Here is a 17,119-nt window from a genome sequence, read left to right as displayed (position 1 = left end):
CCTCTGCCCTTTTCTGCTTCAGGACCTTTCTCTGCTCAAAGCTGCCCCTTCGCAGCCACCCCTGAGGAAAGGGGGCTGGCGGTCACTGGTGCCTACGCTGTGCCCACCGTGCGGCTGTGGCTGAACTCCCTGCGCATCACCCACTGAGGAGGCTGGTGGGGGTCTGAGGCAGCGACCTGAGTCATCCTTGGTCACATCGCTCCTAGGGTTGGAGCCAAGGGGCCATCCCCCGACTTGCTCAGGAATCCGTTCATCGCCAAGGCACCTGGGCCCATGGGAGGTTACAGACCAGCCTACGAACATGATCTTGCTGCTACCTTCTTGTTTTTTTAACCCATCTTTGGACCGCTATCAAAAGGAAACCAAGTGCCTATTGTCTGTGCGGCGCTAGTCTGGGCCCGTAGTTTTGTTCTTTCACGGAACCTGTGTTCTCACGTGGTTATTTCATGGAGACCAGGAATGCTAGTAATAAAATTTGACACCACCTAAAACCCTTTGGACTAGCAAACTGAAACCCCCGGCAGTATTTCTGTCACCGGATTACCTCGTTCCTTGGCAACTGCCCGGCAAAGAATGTGCCATTAAGCCTGAAATGAACAGCCACGAGCTTGGAGCGCCGCGGCCCCGCCCACCGTGGAATTCTCCTGGGAAGCTCAGAAACCACCCCACCCTGCTCTGACCGCCACGAGACCTGGAGTCGCCACTCCTTGTTGCGGAACGCCCTCCTGGCCCGCGTTCAAGGAGAGAGACGGTGGGACTCCTGGGAGAAGTTCAGCACGAGATGTCGTAGTGATGGTGGCCCGCCTTGGTGCCCTACTATCTCCCAGAGGGCCACGCTAAGCGCTTTCCTTATGTTTTCTCATGTACACCTCGCAACAGCCCCGTCAGGAAGAAACTAGGATTGTTGTCGTTTCACAAATAAGGAAACCGAGGCCCGGAAAGGCTCATTGGCCCAAGATGAATCGTCTGAAGCCCCACCTGCTTCAGACTGACCCCGGAGTCTGCGCTAGCTCTGGAGGCAGGTGTCCATTTACACCTGATGTGGCTGCTCAAGCACCGGCTAGTAAGCCTCGTTGAGGTGCCCTCCAGAGCGGGCACAGGGCAGCCTGCAATTATTGTCATGCCCTCGGCCAGCAGCTAGGGGCCTGTGGGTCCTGAGACTGCTCTGGTTCGCCTGCCGCTGAAGGGGACAGGTGCCCGAGCCCACCCCAGAGATGCTTTCAGCGAAGCAGAAGCTTGACTGCTCTCTGAAAACCACTGCCCCACACGATGAAGGGGAAAGCCTGGGGTTGTGTCCCGGCTGGAAGCCAGCGCACAGGATTCCGGGTCACAGCAGCATGGACAGATTCAGAAGCCAGGGGATAAACAGAGCCCCACGGGCTGGGTCCTGGCCTATCCTTGTTTGAAACAGTTGGAATGCTATACATTCAGACCAAGAAAACAGCAGGCTCGCCTGTGTTCCCGTTTCCACCACGGGGCGGGATCATCCTGAAATGCACTGTGTAAAAGCGCCAAAAAACCAACCCAAATCCCTGATCCCATAGTTGGCTGCGCTGGGTGGTGATGCTGCTCGGCGGCCGCAAACCCGCAGCTGGGGCACTGTTTTCCCCTTACACCTTCCTGAGTACTCGTGGTACAGCAGCCCGCGGTCCCTGACGTGTCCTACTGTTTTCCCTTGGCTCACGGAGAGGTCCCCAGGCTCCGGGCACCCTGGCAGCCAGCCGGGTACGAGCAACACCGATGACACGACTGTGGTCTGACACACGCCCACGGGCCTCTTTCCCTCTCCCTGCCTGCCTGTGCCCTGCCACGTCCACCCCCCCCCCCCACAGTGGGCAGACACAATAGTGGCATTATTCTTGTGGGTTCTCGTGTCTTGTCATCCCATTAGCATTGGCTGGAATGGATCCCACAGGCTCAGAGCAACTGTGGGTTTGAGCGACAAATTTGCAGAATACAGAATGCCCTCAGCTCCTTTCCCTCCAAATGCTGTGGTATGACTAAATCACTTACGCTGTGAAATAAGATAAAAACAACCAAAGGCATTGATATGCAAAGCAAAACCGCAAACCGGAGGGCTGCTTTGAGTTTAACTACTAGACCTTCACAAAATGAACTCAGCTCACAGGAGCGGATGTCCACCTTTTCTGGCAACTGTGTCCAGGCTGGAAAACTCTGGGCGTTTCTAGAGGCAATTTACATTGAACTGATGAGAATTTCTGAGTGGGATAGCTCTTGATTTTGCCTGGAGAAGCAAATAAGATTTACATTATTGAATATAGGATATTAATAGCTTTAAGCTATAGGAACGCCCCTGGCCCCTATTGGCGAACATAGGTAGAAAAGCAATGTCACGAATTGACAATTAACAAAGCTGATTTGGCCTGTGAAAATTTCACCTAAGCTGTCTACACTGGAAGATTCGCCCTGAGCTGAGATAGAAGAGAAGCATAGGAAAGCTACCCCGCTTAAAACAACGTGTTTGGAAAAAACAGAGCATTTCAGAGCGTGTGTATCCCCGTCCCTGCAGAAACACTTAGAAACCTAGACTGAGGTGTCAGGCATCTTTTCTTTCTTTCAAAGTGGACTACATTTCGGAGAAGGCCTCAGAACGTACTGCCACGGTTAAAATATAAATTTAAATATTAAATAAGGTTGATTTTATATAATTTATAAAATGAAAAAACTATTAGAATGCTAACATGTTCGGGATTTGTAAAACTTTAAATTTTATATATATATTTTTTTAAAGTAAAATCTTCAAGTAAGGCGGGGGGCCTGGCGGGCTCAGTCAATAGAACATGGGAAGCTTGATCTCAGGGTCGTGAGTTCGAGCCCCACATTGGGTGTGGAGCCTACTTTAAAAATCTTCAGGTACGGGACGCCTGGGTGGCTCAGTTGGTTAAGCAGCTGCCTTCGGCTCAGGTCATGATCCCGGCGTCCTGGGATCGAGTCCCACATCGGGCTCCTTGCTCGTCAGGGAGCCTGCTTCTCCCTCTGCCTCTGCCTGCCATTCTGTCTGCCTGTGCTTGCTCTCTCTCCCTCTCTCTCTCTGACAAATAAATAAATAAAATCTTTTAAAAAAAAAAAAAAATCTTCAGGTAGGGAGCATTACTTTAAAGGAGAGGCTGCTCTTTTTCCAAAAGAAGAAAGTTATTGTCACCAAAACCCCTTCCTGGGAACCCCACATTTAGCCCAGGCCCTCAGTGCCCCCACAGCAACCTGAGAAGGTAATGTCCATGAGGCTGACAACCAGCCTCCGGGTTTTCCCTCGGGAGCCAAAATTTAAATGTGTCTCACATACTACAGTTAACAAAGGCAGTATAGAAATATATTTTTTTTAAATGATAGATTTAAGTATTTATAATGTCTGATATTTTTCTCAGTTGAAGCATCAGTTACATAACACAACTTTCCAATTGTCCCCTCACTTCCCGGGCCCAAGTGAGGCTGAGACATGGCTTCTGTCTCTACTCCGGGATGTCCCTGCCCGGGACACACCATCCCCCCTTGGACTCCTACTCATCACAGTCTGTTTATATGAAAGGGCAGGAGCTTGGGAGGCAGGGCACTGTTTTAGTTGGATTTTAGTCCTCCCGCCACCCCCCAGAAGCAAGTATTGTAACACTTCCTAAAGACGATGTCAGTGAGGACACACGGAGGGACAGTGCCTTCTCTCTTCATCTGAGCGCTGCTTTGCCTTTACCCTCATGGATAAAGGGAGCACTGGGCCAGGAGTCAGGGGACGGGGATGCTAGTTCTTCAAACGTTTGTGCCTCCTGGTCAGTGACAAGGCTCTACAATCAGCACCGGTTGGGGGCTGGTTTCGCCTGAGGGGTGCACCTGCTTCCACACGCTCTGGCTGAACGTGGGATTTCCCGGTGCAGGATGGAGATCGGGGTCAGGCTCTGGGCCTCACGGAGGGCTGGTTTACTGCCCGGTGTGTGTGCCACTGTTACAACCTGACTTGGGTCCTGAGGACTTCCTCAGAGAAGGCCACTCTCAAAGGCTTCTTGACTGGGGAAGCAGTCAGACGATCCGAAGGTCATGTTAGGAGGGGAACCGTGGGCAGAGTCTGGGAAATTCTGCTCCGACACAGAGCACACCCTAAGAGATCATCTCAGTTTCTAAGAGGACAAACAGCCTCATACTGAATCGGCGCCACCCAGCACGGCTCCCAGCATGGCATGCACATTCTTCCTGTTCTTGGAGGCTTCTACATGATTTTGTGGGTCTCAAAAGGGCCACAGAAATTCTACCAAATAGAAGAGCTAGCAGCCTTTGTGCAAACGTGGCAGGTAAAGGAAAAAGGAAAAGAGAAGTGCCCTGGGAAGCTTCTTAGCCCCCCACCCAACCCCCACCCCAGGAATGTATCTCCCAACTGCGGGATGGGGCTCCCTCCCCCTGAGAAAGTCTGGGGTCCTGGAGCCCCCTTTAGACCCTGCAACGCTCAACGTGCTGCATGATAATTGTGCCTTTAGACCTTCCCTCCCTCCCGCTGAGTTCTGGTCCTGTCTTCCTAAGACCCCTCACCGGCTGGCCATGCATCTGGGCATAGTCGCCTGTTAGACCCCACAGCCCTGCCCTCCTGCCAGCACCCCAGGGAGGCTGGGTTTTGGGTCAGAACTGGATGATCAGGTTTGCTCTTCATTCCTTTTAAAAATGCCTATTTAGAGGGGGGCTTTCAGCAATAAAAATGATATGGACTCAAATTAGAAAATGGGGGGGAGACTAATTAAAGAAATTAAAAATAATTCAAATACCGTCCTCCAGGAGCACCTCACTGACTCAGTCCAATACAGCATGTCACTCTTGATCTCAGGGTCATGAGTTCGAGCCCCATGTTGGGTGTAGAGATTACTTAAAAAAATAAAATCTTAAAAACAAAACACAACAAAATACCATCCTCCAGGGCTCCTGGGTGGCTCGGTTAAGCCTCTGCCTTCGGCTTAGGTCATGATCTCGGGGTCCTGGGATCAAGGCCCACATTGAGCACCTGCTTGGCAGGGAGCCTGCTTCTCCCTCTGCCCCTCCCCCTGCTTGTGTTCCCTCTCTCCATGTGTCTCTCTCTGTCAAATAAATAAATAAATAAATAAATAAAGTCTTTACAAAAAAACCATCCTCCCGGGAGAGGGTATTATATTTTTTTATCATGAAAATTGAAATTTATTGGGAAAGTACAAAAAGAAAAAAACCACGGTATAGGGCACCTGGATGGCTCAGTCGGTTAAGCGTCTGCCTTTGGCTTGGGTCATGATCCCGGGGTCTTGGGATCGAGCCCCACATCAGGCTCCTGGCTCGGCGCGGAGCCTGCTTCCTCCTCTCCCTGCCCCCACTTGTGTTCCCTCTCTCGCCCTGTCTTTCTCTGTCAAATAAATAAATAAAATCTTTAAAAAAAAAAAAAAAACCACAGTGAACTATCAAGTACCCCCCACTCAACTCCGAAAATTTTCAGAGCTTTGCTAATCAGTGCTTTGCACTCTCTCCTCCCAGTGGCCCACACTGAAGTCTTCTAAAGAAATTCCCAGTCATCCCTTCACTTCATCTGTAACTTTTTTTTTAATCAAAAAAAGTTTTAACAGGGCCACCTGGGTGGCTCAGTTGGTTAAGCATCCAACTCTTGATTTCTGCTCAGGTCATGATCTCAGGGTCATGGGATTGAGCCCCAGGTCAGGCTCCATGCTCAGTGCAAAGTCTGTTTGTCCCTCTCCCTCTGCAAACAGCAAAATCTGTTTGCTCCTGCCCCTGCTCATGCACTGTCTCTCTCAAATCAATAAATAAAATCTTTTTAAAAAGTTAGCAGCTTTGCACATAGAAGAATCACAAAACATCAAAAAATATCCAAAATATAAATACTACAAACAATATTCTCTGATCATAGTGCAAACAAACCAGAAATTCACACTAACATCCCACTCACTGATAGGCCCTTCTTTCTGGAAATCAAACACATACATTAAGATACTCTCTTGGGAGAAAAGAGATATTCCAAAGCTTTACAGTTTCTAGAAAATAATGATATGAAAGAGGAACAGAACAGATCTTCTGTGACTGTGCTACAACAGGATCTAGAAGAATGTCTAGCACTAAATATCAGAAACCAAAAACACAAAATTCAATCAATTAAACATCTAAATAAAGAACTACCAGAAGATCAACAAAGTAAACAAAGAAAGCAGAAGGCAGGAATTAATGGAGGTCGAAGCAGAAATGTAAGGAGTTGAAAAAGAATGTTTAATACATTAAAACTGATAATTTAAAAAATCAAAAAAATTAGAAAACTATTAGCTGACATTACAAAAAAAATAAATAAATAAAAAATAACCCCCCCCCCCATACACAAAGTGAGAAAGTGACAAGAGAAAAAGAATTAAACAGAAGAATTTTTTAAAATGAGATGACAGGTCGCTTCTGCCCGCTCCCGTGTTCACGGCAGTTCCCTTGCTGCTAGTCCAGGCCTGGCTGTGAGATGTTTGTTCTGTTGGATGTTGACCTGACGACATTTCCTTTTATCTTCACATTTCCCGCCCCTGGGCCCCGAGCATCTCCCCTTGTCGCAATGGTCAAGGCTCAAACTTTAGACTGAAGCCTTGTGAGTGGTTGAGCCAGAGCTCGAGGCCAGGAGTTATCCGGTGTGCAAAGGGGCACCGCCCTGTTGGGCACGTGCTTGGCTTTGCACATGGAGTCAGGAGACTGATTGAGGTTGCTTTGAATGTACCCCCCCCAAAAGATAATATTTTGCACTAGTTTAAGCAAATAAATCTAAAAACTTGGATGGGATGGATACACTTCTAGGAAAGTAAAGTGTACCAAAATCAACCCAAGCCGAGATAGAAGGTATATGCAGAGAACTTTCATAGAACAAAGACCGAAAACTCAAAATCTACACACACAAAAATCACCAAGGGACTCTAAGAAAACTTTAAAGACCAGTGAATCACAAAACTGCATGAACCAACACAGAACACAGAAAAAGAAGGAGAGCTTCTGAGGTACTTCTGTGGAGCTAATATAATATGATAGCAGAACTGACAAAGACAGTCCCCTGTCACCCATAAATACTGATACAAACATTTTTGATTAAAAAAGAAACAAAGAGAATCCCTGAGCACGTCAAAGATACTATATCGTGGCCAAATGGGTTTTATTTCCGGACATGGGAAACTGGGAGAGAAATCACATGATCATGGCCACAAACTCTAAGAAGACGTTTGACAAAATTCAACTCCCTATTGATGCTCACTGTAAACCACAAACCCCCATATCCAGAGGATTTGCATCCTGCCACGTTTCTCTGGCTTGTTAGATATGCTTCCAGAAACACCACTGGGACGGTTCTGTTCTTGGCAAGGTTGGATTTGGAGGATGAGGTTGAGGAGTTAAGTTCAGACAAGGAAGCAGGGGGGGCCTCACTTGAGTAGCTCAAGGGGAGTCAAAACCCCACAGATCTCTTGAGGAAAGACCAAGGTGGTTTCCACCCCACCCAATGGCCACTGAGGGGTGCGGGGAAGGGGGCAGCTCCCCTCCCACCACCAACCAGGGGCGTGCAGAGGAGCCTTGGACACAGATGGCAGGAAACGCAAGAAGCCGGGTGGTGGCGGGGACCACCTGAGCACGGCTTCAGATCAGAGCGTGAATTGGGATGCCAGAGTCACCGGCTCCAGCGGCCGTAACAAAATGGCACAGATGCAGGGGCTTAAACATTTATGTTCTCTCGGTTCTGGAGGCCCAGGGTCAGAGATCCGGGTGTCAGCAGATGGGTTCCCTCTGCGGCCTCTGTCATTGGCTCGCCCCCGGCCACCTTCCCTCCGTGTTCACACATCCCTGGTGTCTCTTCCTGTTCTGACAAGGACGCGGGTCCGTTGGGTTAGAGCCCCGCCCTCAGCACCAGGGCTTTCTCCTGTTTGCAACGCAAATGCCGGACTTACGTTTTGGTTATGGAGGTGCCTACTTCCAAGGGGCCTCTCCGTACACACAGGGGTGCTGCGGGACGAGCTCCAGAGCCCCCTCCCCACCCGCCGGCCTCCTTTGTTTTAGAGATCTGGGTTGATTTAGATGACTGACCATTTGCACCTCTTGGTTTTTTTTCTCTTCCCACCCTTTAAATTCCCACTCTTGCATTTTATATTTATACTTATAATATATGTAAATATATGTTTATATATTATATACTTACATAATATATTTATATATATAATATGTGTTTATATAATACATATATCTTAAGTTCCCGCTCTTATATTCACCAGTAGAGAATGAACTCCCAAAACCCCAGCCTCTCCCCTCACCCCCACGAAAAGCAGATTCCCAGGCCTGTGCTCGTCCTCGCTAGCTTGCTCGCTCCCTGAGACCTCGCTGCGTGGTCCCCAGGTGCGATGTGAAAATTCCAGGTCCTGTAAGCAATGAACCTTTATTTCCAAGTTTCCCGATGAGTGCTGCCGAAGGACATCTTGCGATCGTAGTCCAAGCCACGAGGGCTTGTCCAACCACAGCACGGGTTACTGATGGGCTGAGGAGACCGACACACCACAGCGATCTCATTTGATCTTATTTCCAAATGCTCTCACAGTCAAAGGTACTAGAAGGGCAAGGGCTTCCATGTATGAATCCGGAGAGGGCACAGTTCAGCCCATAGCAGGCTCTGTCATCTAAGATCTGCAAGAGCTTGGGTAGTTTTTTAACTTGACGAGCCTCGGTTTGCTGCTCTGTGCAGTGGGACTAACGGCATTGCCCACCTTGTCCACTAGGACAGCGTGAGCCACCGCACACCCAGGCTCCTCCTGGCTTTCCCGCGTCATCGCCGCCGTCATCGGCCTGCAGCTGTCTCCTTCGTGTTGCAAGATGGCTGTTGTGCCTCTAAGGACCGCACTTGTGTATCAGGCAGAAGGACGGAGGAGAGACAAAAGGCAAGAGGCCACAGCGTGGACGCCCCTTGTGTGTGCCCCTCTACCACCCCCCTGGGCGACTTTCCTTCGTGTCTCATTGGCGGGGACTGATTGCTTTGTGCTCGCCAGCTGCAAGGAGGGTGGAGGGGGGTCAGTGTTTCAGCCGGGAAAATCGCCACCTTGGATGAAACTGGAGTTCTGCTGGTAAGGAGGAGAGGGAGCACAGACATCGGACATCCTAACGCTTGCCGTCCCCTACCTCCGGGCCGCCGAGGGTGCTGGGATAATTTGCTTGAAGCAAGACGAACAAGTAGGGGCAGTGATTGCATGAAACATGGTCATTTATCCAACACCCGAGGTCCACGGACAGCAGGTGTGCGAAACCGTGATTGCTGCATCAGTGGAAGGAAGGAGCACTGGATCCAGATCTGACCTGGCCAAAATCGAAATTTGGCGCCTCCCTGCATTTCTGACACTTTGACATCTGGGCCTTGCCCACCACAGAGGGAGGGGCCCTGCCAGGAGGAGCCGATTCCCAGAGATAGCCAACAACACAGCTGGGAGCCCACCTTTTCTAGGCAAACCAGCCAGTCCAGAGCCCACCCCCCAACTGCCTCCTTTACTGGGTTCTGACACTCCGGGCCACTTGTCCCATGTCCTAACCATGCCCGGGGACAGCCCTATACGCTGGTACCTGCTCAAGTTCCCCAAACCAGCCCGCAGACCGCCTGTCCCGCCTCGCCCCTATACCTTCCTGCTAAACCATGGTGAAGGCTCTTGCCCGCCTTTCCCCTGACTTTCTCTGCCTCCTGCCCAGCCCCTGTGCTTCCCCGAGTGGCCCTGCATGGCGCCTGGGTGTCCCCTCCTCCGGGGAACTGAGTCACAAGCTTCTCAGTGGTCGTTGTCTCCTGATCCAATGGCCTCACTGCCCCTCGTCGTCGTCGTAAAGCCTACCTTTTAAGGCAAGAGGATGGAAGAAAAGTATAGGAAGGCACAGGCCGCTGGAGAACAGTGGTGCTCTGGGGGGGTCCCGCTGAGATCGTGGGCCTCAGATCTGCTCCCTGCCTCTGCCCAGTGCTGAAGGGCACATCCTCTCCCTCGGGACAGGATGTGTGGGGGATGCCTGCACACCTGTCCCTCCCCCGGCGTGGGGGGGTGCTTCTTGGATGCCATTCCCCACATGGAGACCTGAGCCCTGCCCCACAGCCCTGCCCACACCCACCCCCTCCTGGTCACATTGCTGGGGGGGGGGGTGGGGGGAGCCTGGCCTGCCGTGACTAGACATTTTGCCTCCCAGAGCACAGCCTCTGTCTGAACCCATATTTGGGGAACCAAGGAGAAAAGACGCTGCTAAGTTTAGAATCTCAAAGCAGCGCTCACAGCCTGTGAACGCAGATGCGTTCTGGGCTGTTTTAATGAGAGGAAGTTTATATAAAGCTCTGGGAAATGTAGCACTTCCTTGGATACAAACGCAGCCCCGTTACGCAGTATCTCAGGATTTTGTCTCAGTGATAGACATTCGATTCCTGGAGACCAGCTGACTCTCAAGAATATGTGTGAGCTGAGCGACATCGGAGGGGACAGAAGCCTGTTCTGGGCCGGCCCCGGGGGTCCTTGGATTTGGAGAACCACCTACTCTAGAGGAGTAGCTCCCCCAGAAGTAATCAAACTGGGATCAGAGGCGGGGCTTCCATCTCACACCAGCTTATCTGCTGGGCTCCCCTGGGTGTCCCTCCCTGTGCTGCATCAAGTCAGGGGGCCAGAAGTGTAGAAGTCTCAAGGGGCCCCTCTTTTTTTTAAGAGAGGGAGAGGGACTGAGGCGGGGGGTTTTCTGAGGTTCTGCTTCTAGGGATCCCAATCAAAGACATTCCCCAAACAGGTGCCTGAGGACAGAGGGAGAGGGAGAGAGATAATCTTAAGTAGGCTCCACGCCCAGCACAGAGCTTGACATGGGGCTTGATCACATGATCCTGAGATCATGACCTGAGCCAAAATCAAGAATCAGACACTCAACCACCTGGAATACCCAAGCACCCCTCAAAGGGCTCCTGTAATCAAATATTATGCTCACTGTGGATCTGCTTTCATTAAAATGCCAATGTTTAAAGAATTGTAATAAAGCACATCAGTCACTGAAAACTGTACTAAATATCATTTGTTTTGGGTGATCGAGAAGGTGACTTGGGTCTTATTGTATGTTGTGGTCTCCAAAGTGGACAGCTGCCATCATTTCTCTCCACTGCAGTTCTGTCTACATCCCGCTATGAGCCCCATGCATCGGGGGCACCTCTCGGGCTCCCCTTGACTTCACAGTTCGGTTCAAGCTCCTCATCTGGTGGGAAAGGCCAGACCTGGGTCACAGCAGGTGCTCAAAACCCATCCACTGAGTGACTTGGGCCAGTTAGCCATTACTCGGTGCCGCACCTCGGTGACATGGGGAACTCCATCCTTCCCTTCCTGTACCCCGTGGAACTGCCCGTCCTCCCTGTGGCCATCACTGCTGAGGGTTCTGGACCTTCTTTGTTACAATTCAGCAGAATGACCATAACAAAGCCATCTACCTGCCTCCAAATAGTGATTCTTTCCTTTCCCTGAGTGAAAGAGCACTGATTAAGTTGAAAAGCTGAACACAGGGCTACTAACTAAAACACCACATTCCTAGCATTTATTACAGCTAGGGGGAGCCACAGGATCAAACCCTAGACAAGGACATTAAAGTGAAAGGAGGAGAGTAACTCAGGGACATCTCTGTTATCTGTCTGTCTATCTATCTATCCATCTGTCTACTGGAGGGGGAGTGGAGGAGCAGAGCCCAGTGTGGAGCTTGACACAGGGCTCAATCTTACAACCCTGAGATTATGTCCTGTGCTGAAATCAAGAGTCAGACGCTTAACTAACTGAGTCACCCAGCCGCCCCTGGGACATCTCTTTTAAAGTGAATTCTTCCTCTTCTCTTTTCTCCTTTCTGACACCCGGAAGGCATATGTAATGGCTGGACTCCAGCAGTCATGTTGGACTATGAGATGACTTTGTAAAAGAAAGCTACATGTAGCAGAGCAACAAGACAGAAGGTGCCTGGGTCGGGGCACCTGGATGGGGCAGTCATTTAAGCATCCTGCTCTTGGTTTTGGTTCAGGTCATGATCTCAGGGTCGTGAGATTGAGCCGTACCTTGGGCTTCATGCTCAGTGCAGAGTCTGCTTGAGACACTTTCTCCCTCTTCCTCTGCCCCTCCCTGCTAAAATAAATAAATAAATCAAAAAAAAAAAAAAAAAAGAAAGAAAGAAAAAGAAGGCGTCTGGGTCCGTGAGATCATGAGCCCCCATACGACTCAGGACTGCCTGTGTATGTTATTCTACTGGTTAAGATACTATTTTGGGCCTGGGTTACTTAGAGATGAACCCAAGGTAATTGGTGTGGTGATACTCACGTTCTCTCACAGCAATTATGCCCCATTTCTGCAATGCCTAACAGTGTAAAGAAGAAAAAGCAAAATCAGAGTTGATAAAGTTGCCTCGGGCTGTGGACAATCCAGAGGGACTGAGCCCATGCCTTGAGCCGGGATGTCAACAGCCTGAAGAGCCCCCGCATGCCAGAGAAAAACCAGGGAACACTTCCGAGTGTCTTCCTGAGTTCTACTCTTTAAAGGAGAAATGAGCCAGAGGCTGTGGTGCCAGACTGCCAGATTGACAAATGTGGGAATCACTTATTGTTCCCAAGTCAACATCTCATCCGGCAACCTTCTCTTTTTCCTCTACTGAGTATTTTCTGCAGGCGGTCTTGAAATGATCTGTTGTCACTGCGAGCATCAGCCAACCCTTTAGCCCCGAGAGAGGAGCAAACCATGAGGGGCTGATGGCCGAACGCTTCCTCTGTGGGGAAGTTAGGAAGGAATTCCTGAATCAAAGAAAAAGTCTTTTAAGCTCTGGAGTTGGGGCCTTGAACAGCCCCCCTTATGCACCAAACCTGAGTCAGTTTAGGCATTTTTGGTGCTTTGGATAAAGACTGTGGACTATAGACTCGTGTTCAAATCCTGATGCAACCACGTGACAGCTGTGAGATCTGAGCCAGTTAATTTAACTTTGTCGGCCCGAGTTTCCTCATCTGTAAAATGGGAATGATGATGGTACTTACCTTCATGAGGTCGTTATGTAGACGAAATGAAATACTCCTTATAAAAGCATTTAGTAGGGGCGCCTGGGTGGCTCAGTGGGTTAAGCCTCTGCCTTTGGCTCTGGTCATGATCTCAGGGTTCTGGGATCGAGCCCCTCCCTCATCAGGCTTTCTGCTCAGTGGGGAAACTGCTTCCCCCTCCCGCTCTGCCTGCCTCTCTGCCTACTTGTGATCTCTGTCTGTCAAATAAATAAATAAAGCAATAATCTTAAGAAAACATTTAGCGCGGCGCAGAGAAAGAGTTCCGAACATTCCTGTTACTATTCACAGCTTACGGAGACCTCGTTTGAAGATAGTCAAACCCTTCAGAAGTCAAGTGACAGCTAAGCTTTCCTGAATGTAGGGAGATGATGGACTAGGCATATCCTGGCCTCGATCTTGAAACCTGGGTCTGGTTGGGGTCTCAGCATTCCTGCCACAAGGTTAAATTTCAGTAGAAAGTTGTCGAATGAGGAACTTCACAAGAAGTGAAGTTTTTTGCTGTCCCCCTTAATCTGCATCCCGCCTTATCGACCTCAGAGTACCTCTAAACCACCCACGGGCCCAGTCAGCTCCCACACTGCATTGTGTTTGGCAGATGTGTTTGGCAAAACCCCAGCCATCGTTAGAACAACACTTCAGCTTAGCATGGTGGACAGAACCCCACAATCAAGGTCATGGGGAGAGGGCCAGACACCCCTGGTCCTGGAGTTTTTCTCTTCAACACCAGCATCAAGCCAACTGTCACCAGATCTCCAGTCCTCCCCCCATGCTCCCCTGCTTCCTGACTCACCGAGCAAACAGGAGACCGGCCAGTCTCAGAGACGCTGCACGTGGTCCCCCCACCACTGGGCATCTGCCCCCCATTTCAGGGACAAGCTGCCCAGGCTCCAGCCAAGGCCACCTTGGGCCTTGTTCGTGTAGTTGTGTCCCCTGCAAGGACACACTGCTTCCAGCTTCCTCTCCCACAGCATCATCCCATTCGTAAAGAAACATGGGGTAATCGTCCCCTCTTCAAACAATCCTCTTGCTTCACGTAATGAAATTGACTGTCAGAAGTTCTCTTCTGTTTTTTGACTCCCTCAACTGAAATTTAAAATTTACAAATTTACAAATCACGTTTAAAGAATTTGCCAATCTATTGTTTTGTTCTGATGATTCTCCTGCATTCAGCAGCCTGTAAAAACTACCATATCCATGGTATTTCCGTAGCCATATCTATGGCTTTTAGGAACGTGTGGCTATTTCAACCTTAGGAAATAGTAATGGGATATAGTGTCTTAATAGGTCAAAGGGGGAAAAGCTTATTAATTCCACAAACACTACAAGGGAATTTGATAAATTGATACCCATTCTTTTTTTTTTTTAAGATTTTATTTATTTATTTGACAGAGAGAGATCACAAGTAGACAGAGCAGCAGGCAGAGAGAGAGGGGGAAGCAGGCTCCCTGCTGAGCAGAGAGGCCGATGTGGGGCTCGATCCCAGGACCCCGGGATCATGACCCGAGCCGAAGGCAGGGGCTCTAACCCACTGAGCCACCCAGGTCCCCCTCGATACCCATTCTTGATAAAAGAAACAAAAATAGCTCTTGGTAACCCATGAAATGAAGGATACTTTCTCAGCATGATAAGGAATAAAGAGCAGCTAATGTCATACTCAGGTCTGAGGTCTGTGAACAACACTTGCCAAGTGTGTCCTCAGGAAAAACAGATCTGGTGTTTTATGTAAAAAATGGTATCGTGGTGTATGAGTTAGGGTAATGTAACAAACACCAACATTTCAGAGGTTTATTACAGTAGGAAGATATTTCTGCCTTGTGTAACAGTCCTATACGGATGTTTCTGGTGGGGGGACAGTATTGTTCTGTTTGGTGATTCAGGGGCTTAGCTTCCCTCCCTCTTGTGGTCTCTGGAGTTCCCTGAGACCTTGAAACTGGCTTCCAGCTGGCAAAAAAAAAAAAAAAAAAAAAAAAAAAAAGTACACACCCTTTACTTAATTACTCTGAATGTGACACACCTCACTTCTGTTCACATTCTGTAGGCCTGAGCTAGACTTGGGACATCACTTGTCTGCTGGATGCATGTGAGCCCAGGAGGGGAACGGGCAGCAGCCCCACAGAGGAGGAAACAGGGGCGGGCAATCTTGTTTGTAGCAGCGGGAGCGAGAAGTAGGACAACGGGATCGAGGACATCCTACTAACAATCTATTCCATTTAACAAGATTGCATACCCTTTGATCTCATAACCTCACTTCTAGCAATTTTCACTATGGTTATATTCACAAATATGTGTATTTACAACTTTAAGGACATATCTCATACATTGACTTCCCCTGGCTGTGGATTCAAATGACCACAAACCTGCTGACTTTGACAACAGAAATTTATTCTCTCACAGTTCTGGAGGCCAGAAGTCCAAAATTAGCATCGGTGGGCCTGCTGCAAGAGGTCGGCAGGGCCATGTGAAGGCTCTGGAGGGAATCTTTTTGCACTTCTTGTAGCCTCTCGGGGCTGCTGGCATTCCAGCCCTTGCCTCCATCTCCATATCCCCTTCTCCATGTGTGTGCTTTCTCTTCTGTATGTGTCCTTCTAAGTACATTTGTGATCACACCCAGAGAAACCAGCACTCTCTCCCAGTCTCAAGAAGCCTAATCTAATTACACCCACAAGAACATTTCCCCCTATCGTGTAATATTCTCAGGTTCCAGGAAACGGGATCTCTTTGACATCTGGGTGGCCACCACTCAGTCTGCCATGCTGAGCAACACTGTAATGATGAGACACTGGTGACATCTTGAATGTCCATCAAAAAAGACTGGATGAATGAACTACTGTCCATCCGCACAGTGGGATTCCTTGCAACCGTTAAGAGGAGAAAGGCCACAATCTATGTACTGACTCAGAGAAAAGCTCAGGTATAAAACAGAGTGTCTGTACTCTTCTGCTTATTTCAAAAGAAAGAATTACACGTATGCTTATATATCAAAGAGCATTTGTGGAAGGTTCACTAGACACTGTTGATAGTGGCCACATGTGGTTCAAACTAGAGGGAGGCAGGGGTGGGATGGAGTCCTGCTTTCCCTGCAGGCTCTCTTGTACCTTTTGAAGTCCCCTCTTCCTAAAACATAGAACCAGATGATACACAGTGATACACATACACCCATGATTCACAATGTAGCCAAAAGGTGGCAGGCAACAGAAATGCCCTCTGACAGATGACTGGGTAAACAAAATGTGGTCTATGCAGACAATGGAATGTTGGAAGGGGGGAAACTTGGACACTTGCTACTTACACAGACGGACCCTAACCACATCATGCTCAGTGAAATAAGCCAGTCATAGAAGGACAAACATTGTACAATTCCACTCATATGAGGTATTTATAGTAGTTGAAATCAGAGACAGAAAGCAGGATGGTCGTTGTCAGGGACTGAGGAAGGGAGACTGTTTGATGTGGATGGAGTTTCAGTTTTGCAAGATGAGAAGAGTCCTGGAGATGGATGGTGGTGATGTTTGCACAACCATGGGAATATACTTTATGCCACCGAACTGTACACTAGAAAATGGTTAAAATGGCAAATTTCCCTGCCATGTGTGTTTTAAAAGAAGGAAAAAAATTTAAAACTCAGTTGTAGTAGTATGGTAAATAACATGGGAAGACAGTTGCAGCATTTGATTGTCCAAAGAAAGTTGCTTGCCAAAAATATGTAAATATGATCTCATTTACATAATAAATAAATACATGTCGCATTAAGAAATCCTTTCTTGACTTGCCATCCTTCTCTAACTATTGCCTCCCTTCAGTGCCATCCTTTACTGCTGTAAAGAGTTGTCCACACCTGCCGTCCCTCCCGTTTTCGCTTGAACCTGCTCTGGTGGGGCTCTTGTCCACAGTGTAAGAGAGAAGCCCCGCGTTGGGGTCAGTCACCTGCACAAGATCCTGCCTTGCTGGGCTTGGCCATCCCATCTGGAAATGTCGGGAAGCTCAGGGCTGGTTCCCCAGCTCTCCTCTTCCCCTCACTCACTCCCCAGCATGGTTTCTGCAGCTCTGGGCAGGATAACATCTGTGGGAGGGAGGACACGG

Source organism: Enhydra lutris, unplaced genomic scaffold (genome assembly GCF_002288905.1).
Source record: "Enhydra lutris kenyoni isolate GAN:26980312 unplaced genomic scaffold, ASM228890v2 scaffoldscaffold43, whole genome shotgun sequence".
In the NCBI taxonomy this organism is placed as follows: Eukaryota; Metazoa; Chordata; class Mammalia; order Carnivora; family Mustelidae; genus Enhydra; species Enhydra lutris.
This window is presented reverse-complemented; position numbering follows the sequence as displayed.